This window comes from Lepisosteus platostomus, chromosome 6, assembly GCF_059453375.1.
Source record: "Lepisosteus platostomus isolate fLepPlt1 chromosome 6, fLepPlt1.hap1, whole genome shotgun sequence".
Lineage (NCBI taxonomy): Eukaryota > Metazoa > Chordata > Actinopteri > Semionotiformes > Lepisosteidae > Lepisosteus > Lepisosteus platostomus.
The window spans coordinates 27,248,171-27,263,090 of NC_142616.1; the positions used below are offsets into that span (position 1 = coordinate 27,248,171).

At 39.2% G+C, this 14,920-nt stretch overlaps 1 protein-coding gene across 4 annotated transcripts in view; it reads left to right on the top strand.

Moving 5' to 3' along the window:
* The window catches only part of ctbp2a (C-terminal binding protein 2a), a 113,820-nt gene that overhangs the window by 33,187 nt on the left and 65,713 nt on the right, over window positions 1-14,920 (top strand). The window lies entirely within an intron of this gene.

Consider the following 14,920-nt stretch of genomic DNA (forward strand, 5'->3'; position numbering starts at 1 on the left):
AGGCCGTAGTCATAAAGAGCTAAAGGGCAAAATGAAAAATCGGTGTCATTTCAAAAATGTATTCTTGTTGTTAGGATGGTATCCTCCAAACATACTTGACCTAAATTTTCCACTTGAAATGACCCTAGTTATTATCCAATGACCCTCTTCTGCACTTTGACCTGCCCCAGTAACGAAAGCCCTGAGAAAGCAGTTTTATTAGGACTCTTATTGTGCTGGGCTGCAGTGAGGCACAGTTGTCTCACCGAGGCACCACTCAGGCAGAGGTGGGGGTGGGGTGGGGTGGGGGAGGTGTAGTAGGCTGCAGTAGTGAATATCCCTTTTAATAGCTTTCTTGGGAGGCTGGTGTTTAAAAATCTGGAGCTCATTTTTTTGTGTGTCTTTCTGACAAAAGGCAATATACTCTCATTCACTTAGGTGACATGTTCTTGCATTAAGAGATTAGAGTAAGGCCATCAAAAATATTAAACTGTCATTGACATTGTTTGACACTCATTAAAGGACAGGAATTGCATTTATTTTTGTGTGGAGTATTATCTGATAACATTTACCTTTAATAAACAGAGACGTTTCTGTCTGTCTGTATAAAAACAGATCAGTCTCTGCAATAATTGTCTCTAGAAGATTCTACAAATGAGCTGAGGAAGAGCTCAATGTTGTATTTAAAATGCTGCACTTATTTAAAGAGCATCCCCTTTGGATTGAACATCTTATTGATGCTGGTTCTGACATTGATACTTCGCTGTGTTTTCTGTTTTTTGTCTGTTGTAGTTCTTAATTTGAGTTTTCTTTCTCTGTTGCATAAAAGAAACCCCCATAGGATCTTTAATTCATTAGCTAAATGTGTCTAGAGGTGAAGAGAAGAGTCTGACTGCAGGAAGCCGATCAATAGGGTAGATTATTTTGTGTTCAGACACCAGAGTTAAGATTCGTCCTTTTAATTGCAGTGAGACATAATCTGAATTTCTTTCATCAAAATGTCTCTTGACCTCTAGATTTTACAGGCTGACATCAGAAGTGTGAAGCTGGATTGGATTTGGGTTGTTGCATACTGTCTCCAAACAGGGACAATTCTCCTTCAGAAACAGCAGTACATTGTACTCTTTATGTATATTAACTTGTGACAGAAAATGAAGCAGAAAATGTATATGGCAATATTCAAATAAGCTCGATATTATAATAAAATGTAAAAATAGATATACAAATATAGATCAGTATTGTATCATTCTTTTATTATGAATATTGAAATATATAATTAGATATATAATTATATTGTATGACCTAATTTTCAAGATGATTACTATCTTTTTGGGGACAAAAGTCATGGACTCTTTTTGAAGATTTATTTAACATTTGCAAAAACATTTGTTCAAGCCCAGAACTTCCCACTTTTGTGAGTCTATGCTATATAAAAGAGAAAACACTAGTATGAAGGGGCCTTGCCTATTATAATTGACAGGAGAAGACAGATCATATTTACTGTTCAAAATCACAAGTTGGTTGATGTAGTAAAAACTAAAAAAAACTTTGCCTAGTGTGCCCTCTGCTTGGTGAAAGGAGAAATGCAGCTACAAATGATCTTGGAAGAGCATGCTGAGGATGTGCATATTGTATAATATCACTTTCTGTGTGTTCCCACTTTGTAGTCTGCTCAGTAAAAGATACTTCAGTTGTGTTTTTTAGGCCACACATTTAAATGATATGTCTTGTTGGTGACTATTTGCATGTGTTATTGTCTGTAAAAAAAGCCTGTTACAAACGAAGAAAAGTTCAGAAGCCCCTGACTTCGGTATTACTTCTGCTTATTTATTTGCCTTCGCTCCATTTCAGAGGTTTATCCCTTACTAATCAATTTATGAAACCACCATTATCAATAAAGCTGCCACAAGTACAAAACACTGTAATAACTCAGGTAATGTATTTGTGCAGACAGAGAGTTTGATCCTGTGTCGGTATGATAAATACCCGTTGTTGTTGTTTTTTCCTCTGAGTTAGTGATCAGCACTTTTATACAGTAATTAATTCACAGAGTCATAGATACTTGGAAAGGTGTTATTTTTAACCTTGTTTTCAATGGGTAGGGATAGCATTGAACCTCTTAAACCTGTCTCCTTCCCCCTTAGATAAGCAAACATGGCAGTCTGATTTAGAAGCAGCTACTGTATACCAACCGAATGGTGCTGATGACATATTGTGTAAAGTTAGGTTGGACATGAACCATATTTCACCTGTCATGGACTGTGGTGTTGTGCTGTTAGTTGGTCTTGCCAGATGTTAAAAGGGTTGTCGTGTTGCAGGAGATAATGTAACTAGCGACTTGTTATTTAAAACAGCGCTGTTCTTGTGCTTTGTTTTTTTTTTTGTTGCTGGTTAAATTGCCTCCAGGTTACATTGCCTCTAATCTGCAACTGTACACTAAGATGATATTTGAAGATGTGTCTTGTAGAGATGATCAAACACCAAAAAAATGTTTCCCTGAAGTCGAGGGAAATGTACCAAAAAAAAAACCTTGCCACTGTAGACAGAAAAAGCCTCAATTCTTGCAGTTTCAGAACAAAGGTAATGTCATCTGGTTTAAGAGGGAAGCCTGCAGGGAACATGTGTGTGTACAGAATAGTGTTCTTGATCTGCTGAAGGATATTCGTGTCTGTAGTATATTGTAGTGAAGAACCCAAAGAAGCACTTAGCTCAAAACATTCAGCGTGGGTTTTGTCCAGCTCTTGCACAGTAAAACTGAAGTTGATTCATTCTTTTAAAAAAAGATATTTTTTAAGAATATGATTGCTCTGTGAAGTGGAGCTCATGTATTTCCTTTAGGCTTTTGTCAGATAACATATTCAGTGTGTTTGCCTTTCTCAAATAATGATAGGTCATCTGTGCAGAAAATAAAAGGCTTTGACTGAATGGACCTTTTAAGTCCAAGTCTCACATTACATTATGGGTATTCTTCTATCCACACATCTGTCATTAGAAATGTGCTTATTCAAGCAAACTGGAGCCTTTCCCTAAAACACGGAGAGTGAGGTGAGGCTACACCTTGCATGTTGCATGGACACACTCACAAGGTCACCTGGCAACCTAGCCAGCACGTCATCAGGAGGTGGAAAGGAAGCAGAATGCTCAGGGAAAACCCCAAGTCCCCAAGAGAAATCCATCCAGAGAAGTCCTCAATCACAGCTCATGCTGTCCACTTGTCCACTGTGGTTATCCAGAGTGACATTTTTCGTTTGCAATAAGGGTGCCATTGTGCTGGTCCTTCTTGATATAGAAATAGGACTGAAAGATTTGATAATGTTTGATAATGATGCTGTGTATAAAAGCTTTGTACTATTTCAGTGCTTTTCCAATTAGCCTCTAGCAACCTAGTGAGCTAGTTGGACTGAATGACTGCCTCTCGTTTGTAATCTTGTAATGTTTCTTACAGGCAGGATGTACCCCAAAAGTACTTGGCTGTGTTCTCTTTTCCTGCCCTTGGGGATGGCCTTGAGAATAATACAGAAAACTGTATTTCAGAAGCAGGAGAGAACAGGACATTACTGAATGTGAACTGCCTTTTAGGATTTCTCACAACTACAGCATTCTCCAGTGATGTATGGAAAGGGGCAGTAACAGTTTATAGCAGACATTATTTTAAAAAGCATTGCTGTACCTGTGGACAGGTGCTGCTGGTCGCAACAGTTCTGTTAATTACAGCTCTCTAGTTCCTGTCAAGAAGCACTGGCGGGAGGAGTCACCAGTCTTAGGCTGTTGTATTCTGTTGTGTGAGGTGTCTGTTACACAATCCACTCATTGAATTTTTTAAAATGCTATTTTAATGCCAAGCGAATTCCTCCAGATTAATTACTGGGGTGGTTGCCCCCCCCCCCCCCCCACCTCCACCCATCCAGGCCAGAGCAAGCTGCTGGCATCTTTGAATCAAGGTTAGGAGTTGGGCTTGGAGATGTCCATTTCTTCTATTACCAAAACAAACTGAGCAAGTGCTGGGTGCAAATGAGCAGGGGAGCGCTTGGATGTTTCCAGACCTGTTAGTCCTGCAAGTGTGAGGCACGTAGGTATGTCATTGCACAGGGCGGTCGTAATGGGAATTTGTTTTGGTTTCATTTGACTGAAAGATAGTTAGCAGTTACATATTGTTTAAGTCACTGTTTGGCTTTAACCTGTAAAATGTTATTATGACCTTAAAACTAAACCTTAACAACAAAAAGCACACAGAATGCATCTTGACACAGAGGTTCCCATGTGGGTTTAGAGCTGTAAAGATATGGGCAGTAGAGTCAATAAAGATTGATGCACATTGTGTGATGAGTGTATGTGACTGCACATTTGTGGGCTGTTTTTCTTTTTTTTCACTGCCTGGTCTCCTGGATTGTATCAGTCCAGTTTTGCTTGGCTTCTTGTCAATATAAACTGGAATAAGGAGTGCATTTGGCAATGTCTGAGGCACTGGAGGGGGGAAGGCTGGGGTGGGAGTGAGCCATAACCACCTTTTCTTTAGACCAGGAAACCCTGAATCATATTCTCAGCATTTTTATAAGTGGGTTTCCTGTGAGGACACACAGGAAGTTGCCATTCGGCTGCTTGCCAAATGTTTAGGCTGTTGGCTTAAAGCCTTCAGATGGGCTGTCTCTCACTGCCTCGCACCACGTTGTTTACCTGTCCCTCTGTCTGAATCCCTTACATCACATTGCATCCTCTCTCTCCCTCTTCTGTTGCATCTCTTAGTGAATCTCTCTTACCTCTTGCTCTAATGTGCATCTCTGTTGGGTTTCATCTCTGTCTGACACCTCCCTACTTCTCACTTATAACATTTAGATGCTGCCCCCCCTTCACTCTCTCCATCCTTTAACACATATTTAGGCCAGCTTTCTCATTCTCAGTCTCGTTCCCTGCTCTTCATTTCTTTAAAACATAGTCACGACTGTTCTTTTTATTCTTGTTCCCCATTTACTGTATACTTACCCAGTTTAAAAAGCTAGCGTTCCCACCCTGTATCTTAGGAGTCTGGCAAGGCTGGGTCAGGTCAGTGGTGGGAAGGGACACCTTTAAGGGAAAACCAGGGAGCCACGTGAGAGGGGCTGGTGGACCAGTAGTTGGCGCTCTTCCCCCCGGAGCAGTGGCCTCTGCTGGTTTTTTATTGTAGTTGAGCTAAATCTCTAAAGCTCTGGTGTTAATTGATGGCCTAGTTGAACTGCTTGTTTGTTTAGACTTTTATTGAACTTGTTTCTGCAGCAAAAATGCTCTACGTACAGGGTACTGTTTCCAACTTCAGCACACCAAACCCTATATCCCTCTTCTTGTTCACCATTATTTCTGATTAAATAGCTCTTGCTAGCTGATCAGTTGATGTGGAGACGCAGGTGGGAATGACTGTATTAGACACTCCCATGATGATTGTGTTTTCCTTCTGTAGAGGTCCAGCTAGTAGCTAGTTATTTCATGCAGCAGACCCGAATGAGGGCAGTTCCGAGACTCAGAAATTGGTACAGGGTTGATATCGAGTACAAATCCCATTTGACCCTTTCAGAGCTGTGAACAGATATGCGCTAGATAGAAAACTGATATCCATTAGTCTGTGATGAAGAACTCAACTGGACCAAAAGCCAGCAAACACTGCTCCAGACCACAGTTTCCAAATCAGTATCTCAGGATGGTGACCTGGGATATTGTGCTGTAGGTACAACATCCCAGGTTCCCTCCTTTGTCAAACCGAGGTTCTAACTACCTACATTTTCTGCTTAATTCAATTTCTCACTTCTATACCTGATCTGCTGTGTGTGATGGACTGCCATGGGTCTCCGAGTTGGGGCTATACTTCAGTGATGGGTGAAGTGTGTCCCCTCCTATATACAGTATAAAGCACTTTCAGAGCCTTGTTGGTATTAATTATAACACCAACTCTACTCTATCAATAGTGATAGATCAGAACAAAAATGATGATTCTTAATGTTGGTTATTTCAAAATGGTTTCCTGGTACATGCTACAGTACACAACTTTAGTGTGACACATTTTTTTAAGTCATTTGTACTGTGACTTAAAGCATAAAGGTTTTATGATCTGTGGCAGAATGCTACTCCAGCTCATTTAAAAGATTCGGTCATAATTGACTTTAAGAAAGAGGACATTTTCATTGATTGATTGATAGATTCATCTCTCAATGAGATCTTCCTTCTCTTCCAGGTCCACTACTCTTGTTACTCTCTTAGGTGGTTCCTTACATTTTGGAAACATGAACAACATGCTTTATTTACCCTTTCAGAGTAATTAAGAACCAGAAGTTTTGTTCTGTGCTGTTGGGCTAACAGTAGAGGTATAAATCTGCTGTAGTATGTAAGGCTGGAGACACAGGGTACTGTAGCTCTAAGCTGTGAGTCTGTGGCATTGTAGCTCCTCAACAAGCAATTTATTTGTGTATTGTGAGAAAGTTTTTTCTTCCCTCCTGTTGTAAATCTGTGTGCTTTTGATTACTTCTGAGCCACTGGGATTAATATACATTTAAGCAGTAATTAATCATTTCACTCCTGATTGATACTGATAGTAAAATTGCAAAGCAACACTTAAATTGTACAGGGATCTGTGCTGTTAAAACCATTCTAAGATGCATTAAAAATGCAACAAATGCTATTAGTTCCCATTCTCATTTGATGTGTTTTTAATACTACTCAGTATAAATGCTGTGGCACTGAAGCGAAAATGTGTGTATATGTGTATGGATTGGTTACCCTTCATGGTGATCACATCCTGCAAATGTTTTTCTGCTTCAGTAATATTGAGAATTTACTCTTAGGTGTGCTATGTGCCTCAGGCTGTTCTGAGCCCTGAGTTCACTGTACAACAGAGCTGTTTATTGTGTAAGCAAGAGTCCAGCTTGGATCGTGGAGTTCACAAGCATTCAAGGAGGTCTGTGTGTCGTCTAGAGACATTTACAAAAACACATACACCACGCAAAGATGTTTGCCCATTTTCAGATTCTGATGGACAGGCCTGGGACAAACATAGTCTGTAATGAGATATTATTAGTCACATTCCGTATGGTGCCTTGAACTTCCTGTTTTCTCTCACAGCCACTTCTTGTTTTGGTCTTGTAGTGAAAGATTTACTTCATTGTCAAAAAAAGACAGACCGGTTCAAGGAAATATTGCTCCATTGTTCACCACCATGAAAGCACAGGGAGCTTAAAAAATAAAAATAAAAGGTTTACTCCAATAATTACAAAAAAGTCAGGGCTTGAACAGTTTGATTGGGTCAGTTTTGTCCCTTTGGGAATGTTTTGAACTTTATTGACACTGCTGCTGTTGTTTTTGTTGTAAAGGAAATATTGATTTAGCCTTGTTGACAAACCTTGAGAGAAATGCTATAGGCTAGATGGTATGGATTTCCAGTTGGATGTACAATATGTTGTCAAGTGTTCAGAAGCCTGTTGAAGGCCAAATAGGAAGCAAGTGGAGTTCAGCTGGAAAAATCAAGACTAGGCCTACAATGTGGCAATTGATGTAAGAGGTAGAAAGGTCAAAGAAGTTAAACGTAAAGTAAATATTGGCAGAAAATTGAAGTTAGGTGCTTAAATGTCAAATATAATTAAGCTTATAGAATTTAGTTTTAATTTTATGTCCACAGAAAGATTGTAATGATAAATGAAGCACTTTCCAGACCAAACACCTTTATGAATAAAACTTGTAAGATGTCCTTCATCATTGTCTTTTTTCTGAGATATCTGAATTAAAATCAGTTTAAAACCTGACTGTACTATATGTAGTAATGTATATGTAAATCTGCTTTCTACACGTTTCAGTTAGAATTGATTTTTTCTATTGTCACCTTTCATTGGAAACTTGTATAGTATACTATAATTACTATACAGAGTAATGCATTTTTTTAAAATTCAATATATTTGTTTCAGAATGGTAAGCTTTCCTTTCTGTGTCTCAGGCTTTATCGGGGTAGTTTTGTATTTACACTTTAGGAGGTACTGAGCACACAGCCTGACCTTTTGAGAGGAATAAATTATTCACACACACATACATTAAATTGACACATTAATTTAACCGTGGACATGGTTTTAATTTCAAACACATTTCGAAGCCTCTGAGTGTTGCTTGGTAAAAGATCTTATGTAAGTTGTCTGCATCCAAAAGTTAATCCAATTAAAAAAGATTCAACTAAACAAAGTTGTACCACATCGGCTGTCACAACAGTTTAATAATTCTAACCCCCCACTTCCCTGTAGTGTATTTCAGACAATACAAACTGGAAAAGGTTATTCAGACCCTTTCAGTTTTATGACTAATTGCCTGTTCATCATTACCTTTGGCAGTGGGAATGGGTTGCAAAGTAAAGTAATCACTTTGCACTAATTACGTTTTTTGTGAAATAGGATGTCTTTATATCTGGCTACAAACAAAATTGCTTTAGCCATCTTATTTCAAAAAGTGCATCTGAGCAAAGTGGGTTGTTTTGCACTTTGAAAAGAGCAATAGTTTTATTCTGCAGTGGTTTTATGTGTGTTTTCCCAAATATTAGGTTCCCTTCAGTCTTCTTTGTAAGATGCAATTTCAGGAAAAGAAGCAAATGGAAATTAAGCGTACCGCTGCAGTCTCAGTGGCCAGATGGTGGCGAGTTAGAGTTGTGTACAATATGGGAGAAGCATGTCATATGTAATGTTATATTACTAGCATCTAACAGGCCATTTATAATTTAGTCTTCATCTTTACAGTAGTAAAATAGAAAGAGAAAAATGTATGTGTGTAAAATTACCGATTACACATGCACTGAATGGTTTATATTTATTATAAGCTATACAGTAGGTCAGGTTTTTAAGGCTGAATTTATCATCAGACATAACTGTAGCTACAGGTAATAATTTCTAGAACTGATTTACTGCATTTTGTCAATTTTTTTTATCTGTGTGTCTCCAGCCAGGATGCTATAATACACCCTTACTTTCTAGTTTCTATACTTCATCTATGTGCACTTTTAAAACTGGAATAACAAAACTGAAGCGTCTGTGATGCCAGTCGATGATATGAATAGCACAAATGAATAAGTTCTAAGGAATGTCGCCTTTGTACTCTGAGATTATATAACAGTAGAAGTTCTAGTTTAAGATAGAACTGCGCTGTACGAATTTGGTTAACACATTGCAAAAGAGATGTTGCTGCCCTGAAAACATTCGAGAAAAGAGCAACCAAGATACAGTCTCGGGCAGAAAGGAATGTCCTGCTCTGACATGTCAATTCTAGTTGTGAGCAGAGAAAGCTATGAGATTCAAGTATCACGAGTCCTTAGGAACACTGGTAATGTCAAGCCACTGGACCTCTTCAGAACCACTGGCAAGATGCAGACCAGGAGGCACAAGTGAAAACTATAGGAAGGTGTTCCTAACAGACTGGAAACGTTAATCACATTCCAAGGGCTGTGGGAGTCTGGAGCAAGCTGCCCCGCCACGTGGGGAAAACTGATGCCCTGGTTTCTCCTGAGAATGGGTTGGATGACCTCCCTCGATCCTTTAGCTACCGGCCAAACGAGCTAGATAGGATGATTGGCCTCTTCAGGTTTGTAACCTTTCTTATGTTCTTAATATAAGAGCATAGTGTTTCAGTGCATCCTGTTTAAGAGTGGATTATAATTGTCTCTAGCTAATGGGTTTTACAGTGATTAATATACAACATACAGTACTTAACACAATTAATGAATCACTGGCTTTAGGTTTTCCTATCCCCCTGTGTATTATCATTGAGCAATCTGGTTCGACACAAATAATTTGGAAGCTGGGGCAACCCTTATGTAGATTGATTCAAAAAACATGCATTCTGTTTCCACTTCTCCTCCGGGGAGCTGTAATTTTACGCATACTGAAGTTTGCAGGGGTTTTTCTGGCGCTCTGAGTGTTTTCACATGTGTATGGACAGGACAGCTATCGTAGCCGGCCCATGATTTATGATATGTTTTCAAAACCTGTGAAGGCTGGCAGCGCCAAGCGCTGGAAGATTTGAGAGGATTATTGTTCAAGTGATTGCGCTAAATCCAGCCTATGGTGTTCAGCAAGGGGGCTGGCTGTTTCCTTCAACACAGAGAATTTTACAGGTGTTGCGTTACTGTCCAGGAATGTGTGTTTTGTGAGGGGATAGTGAGGAGGTCTTGGTATGCTAGCAGAGTGATGCTGGAAAGTGTAAGGACTAAGAGAAAGAGGCTCTCAGTGAGCACAGTTACAAATAATTAATTAGTCTGGTAGTAACTATTTGGTTTAATTAATGAACCTATCATATGAGTTTTGACAGCAAGGCTGCCTGTACACTCATTACAGCTGGATATTTTAGTGTAAGAATTCAGGTGCAGTAGCTTGCTCAATGGTAACACAGCGTTGTCTCACCTGTGATTTGACTCACTCTAACCACAGTGCCACACTGCTGCCCCTTTGTGTCAAGAAGTGCTTCCTGTTCACAATTTTAAAAACACCTCCAAATTGTTTCCATTTGTGTCCTCCGGTTCATGTTTCACTATTGATTCTTCTATTGTGTTGGTAGGCTATTCATTAAACATGTTTCAGAAATAGTTTTCTTCACGGGTTGTTCAGCCATTTTCCATCACTTACATTCCAAATGAGATTTTGTTTTACTTTGCTGTTTTGCTGTTTGTTTCTCAGGCAGCTGTGTATGTACACGATCAAAAGAAATAAAAAATCTTTGCTGTTCTGTAAATGGGTTTTGCCCGTCGAGAGCACTGTGTGGTATGGCAGACGTTCAAAGGATAAATAGCAGATTAGGACGTTTTCTGGTAGTTTTTTAACTTTGGCCAAAATCAATCCAATCAATTGAAAAATGGAGTCCCTCTTTGCATACTCAACTGAAAGTAATTCATAATTAAGAAACCATTGCAATTTTTGTGTTTTTTTGAATAAAGATTCTTCTGGTTATTTAACAGGAGGCTCCAGCCTTTGGCAGTATAGAAATTGGGCTCATAGGGATTGTTCTGTTCTGTGCCTTGTGAGCACTGCTGATTGACGATTACGTGTTATTCAGGCCCACCTGTGTTTGTAGTGTTTAGAGGATCAGGCAATACGCTCATGAAGCTGAGTGTGCAGAACGAGCCCCAGATACAAACACTGCCGCTCCACTCTAACTCTGTTAGACCACAGGAGAGCTTGACTTTAGGTGTTTATCATGCTGAGGGCAGAGAGGACTGAACTGATCTGCAGCTCATGGACAGCGGGCTGTTGTGATAAAGTCTACACTGTATTTAGAGATGCAGTTATCTAAGTACAGTTGTCTAACTATGCTGATAAATATAAGTTTAGCAAGGTGGGTGATTCATAAATCATTCAGAGGAAGAAGTAGTTAAAGCAAGATTGCTAGAAAACGCATCAAAGCTCACAGAGTAATTTCCTTTGCAGTAGACTGTGTCGTCGGCCAACCTCAAGCATTTTTAAACAATGCTTTTCTGTGCCTGTGATGTCTTAATGAAGTACAGGAGCTCCCTCTGGAGTGACAAGTCCTGCAGCATCCAGCTAGCACTCTGAAATATCCCTGAATATGGAAATAACATTGACCGTGCTAGTCATGAAGGAGCATGGAAGTTATGTTTGAGAGTTAGCTAGGATTTTGTTTTAAAGCCTTGAGCACAGTTCTGCTTGGAGTTTAATAGGAAAAGGCTGGTGCAAAGTTCGTCTTGGTGATAGTCGGTTTTCTAAAAGGATCTTTTACTTTTTCTGTGCTTTACTTAACTGCCATCAGTTAGCAGGAAATTGGAAAAGTGGGACTAGCTCAGTATGACACTGACGACCGTTGAATGCTTTTCAGGACTATACAATATGGGTTTAATTGGACTGAGGCTGTATATAATATGTTTTGGCAAGTGAAACTTGAAAACCGACTCATTTTATTCTGATGATCTCAACTTTTTAAAGTGAAACACACATGTTTGTGGTAAGACTGATAAATCTGGCTGAAAGTTTACTTTTCCCACTGTTAAGATAATTGCATGTTCTAAGGGCAGTGAACGTGATGAACAACCTTTTCATCTCTTGATTTGCTTGAAGACAAAAAAAGTAGAACATGTTCCCAGTTCTGTTGGTCTATAGTCTGCTTGTTTAGAGCAGCTTATCTCAAGACATTAATAGGTATGAGTTAGAATTTCAGAAAAAGTCATGTCCTAAAAAAATTGATTATTTATGTTATGTTTATATTATGACACTTTGTGGAGTAACCTGGCTCTGGCACCTGGCTCTGAGACATCTGATCTACAGTAGGAATCACATGTAATGCAAATTAAGTTTTTGAATTTGATGAACATAAAATCCAGATATAGAGAACATCTGAGAGTGGTGTGCAACAGTTTTGATTTTCCACTGTCATGGCTTTCTGAATCACAACATGAAAGTGTATCGAAAAGCATTTGTGAACAGGACACACAATTACAAACTGCAACCCCTGAGAATGAATGATCCCTGTTAAGCAAGTCAAACCACTGGCTTCTTAATGTAACGCATCATGTTTTTCTTTAAATTTGCCTGTGAGTAAGCTACATGGTCTCCAAATTTCCAGAATGCCTTAGAGCAAAAAGGGACTGAGTCACGGCTCCAGCAGTGCAGCACACTGTTCCCAGGCCATCCATTAATTAACGAGGCTGCAATGTTTAGCTGAGAGATGAGCTGAGCAGTGGTTAACAGAAACACCCATTCCCTGCCACTCTGCACAGCCATGGCCCTAACTTACACAGAACCCTCTCCTCCCAGCATTCCCTGTAGAGGAAGTGCAGCAAGTCTTCCTCTTGCCCTCGTCAGCCTGCTGCGAGCATCAGACTGCTTCACATCCCCTAAGGCAGCAGCCAGGACCTCAAGCAGGGTCAGGAAGGGGCAAGGTTGGATTGGAAATCTCCGGGTGCTGGCTAGCAAGTGTGAGTGCAGCGACATACAGTCTCAGTGATTTCTGTCTCACATAAAGCGAAATAGGTTTTGTTCTTCCTTCTACCGACTTCGTTTAGTTGTTAGGCTGCGAATTATATGTGTCCCTTGTGCTCTAAATGGGTATGGCTGATACATCGAAAACTTCAGCCTAAGTTTTGGTCTGGTTTGCTTTAGCCTGAGTCCCCAGTACATGGATCTGGCTTGATTTTCCACAAGAGATACTGTACTTTGTTTGATATTTAGGCTCTTACAAAGTGGATTTGAGCCGTCCATTAGAATGCTTATTAGTTTACTCACATCTATAGTTCCCTTAAAGCAGCTTGCTATTAGCTCTGTGGAGTCACTGTGGTATAACCATCACTTAATACTTTCTTTTTGCTGCCATCTAATGCTGACAATATGCAATAACATGCAGGGTGCCACTTGGATGACTTTTTCCCTTGAAATGTAAAAGATTTTTGTTTATTAAAAATCAAATTTGGATTTGATAGCTTGATAGATTTCCAAATGGGGAAATGCCTTGGAATAACATCTAATTGACATCAGCATGTCTTTGAATCAAAGTATTCTATTGATTTAACCAATTTCCCAGCATTTCTGCTTGTCCAGTGAAAAAGTACACATTTTCACTTATTGTATTGTAAATATACAAAATAGTTAGTTGGTATGATTTTCTGAAGGGTGCATCTTTTAACCTCTTTCCTTATATTTGTTGTTGACCAACATACTAATTTTAACACTTCAGGATATTTCTCACTGCTGGGTTCAAATTTCAATTTTTTGTCAACAAATATATTACAATCTCGTTAAGAAGCGGAGGATGATTATTAGCTGTGATTTTTGAAGGTCCAGGGTCTCGGCAAGAGAGGGATCCTCGGTGTTAATATGATGTCATGAGGTCTAACACTGTCAGCACAGCACAGGCCTACTCAAATATGAAAACTCATAGAATTAAATTTGCAGAAGGAGGAGATTTTTTAAATGGCCTTTTTCTTTAAAAACAGCTACGTGCTCCTCAATTAAAGTAAAATGAAAGTCCATTTGGTCATTAAAACTGCAGAGGGTGTCGATTATCAGACATTATGGAATTTTGAATGAATGAAAAATTTTAGATAAGACAGAACCCCTGTGTTTTGTTATTATCCTTCCATAATGCTGCCCTCATGCTTAAATTAGAACCTTTTAGCTGTATTAGGTTTAGGACCCTACATAACCTTCTCTCAGTTACTCTGAAGTGGAAATTTGTAATCGTATTCCTTTTTTTATAAATATCATGTCTAAGAACTTCTAACTCAACACAGACAGTTGTCATATGTATGACAAATAGGCAAATATTTGCAAACCGTTTGCAAATAACTGCATAATTAAGTGTGATGGATCGGAATAATCCTTAAGAATATAATTTGAATATAAAGGAATCGCAATAAAATTACTTTGTGCATATTACGACAGTATATTAGTACCTCTTCCGGGGATTTTGATGAGCTTACCCTTTAGCACTCCTGTTTTTTGTGCTGGGTGTTATTAAGCAGACTTCATAGCATGCCCTTTTAAGTGTGCTGTTTTACAGCTGACCTTTCTCTCTCCTAGAATAGTCCACAGAACAAACACTATTTCACAAATCTCTCTGTGTGTGTAAAGTAAAGCCTCTGTGGATTCTAGGATTCGAAATGAGGTTTTCAGATTTGTACATTTTACTTCTTTTTCATTGTTTTTTTAATTAAAATACACAGTATGGTGAGTTGGTACTGTTACCAACCAGAAGGGTGCATCTTTTAACATCTTTTATATTTGTTGTTGACCGACAAACTAATTTTAACACTTCAGGATATTTCTCACTGCTGGGTTCAAATGTTACTTTTTCGGTCAACAAATACATTACCATCTCGTTAGGAGCGGAGGATGTTTAATAGCTGTGATTTCTGAGACTGGAGGTCCAGGGTCTCGGCAAGGGAGGGGATCCCCAGTGTGAACAGGTCGTCACGACGTGTACCCCCATCTTACAAGCCAGTGTAAGAACA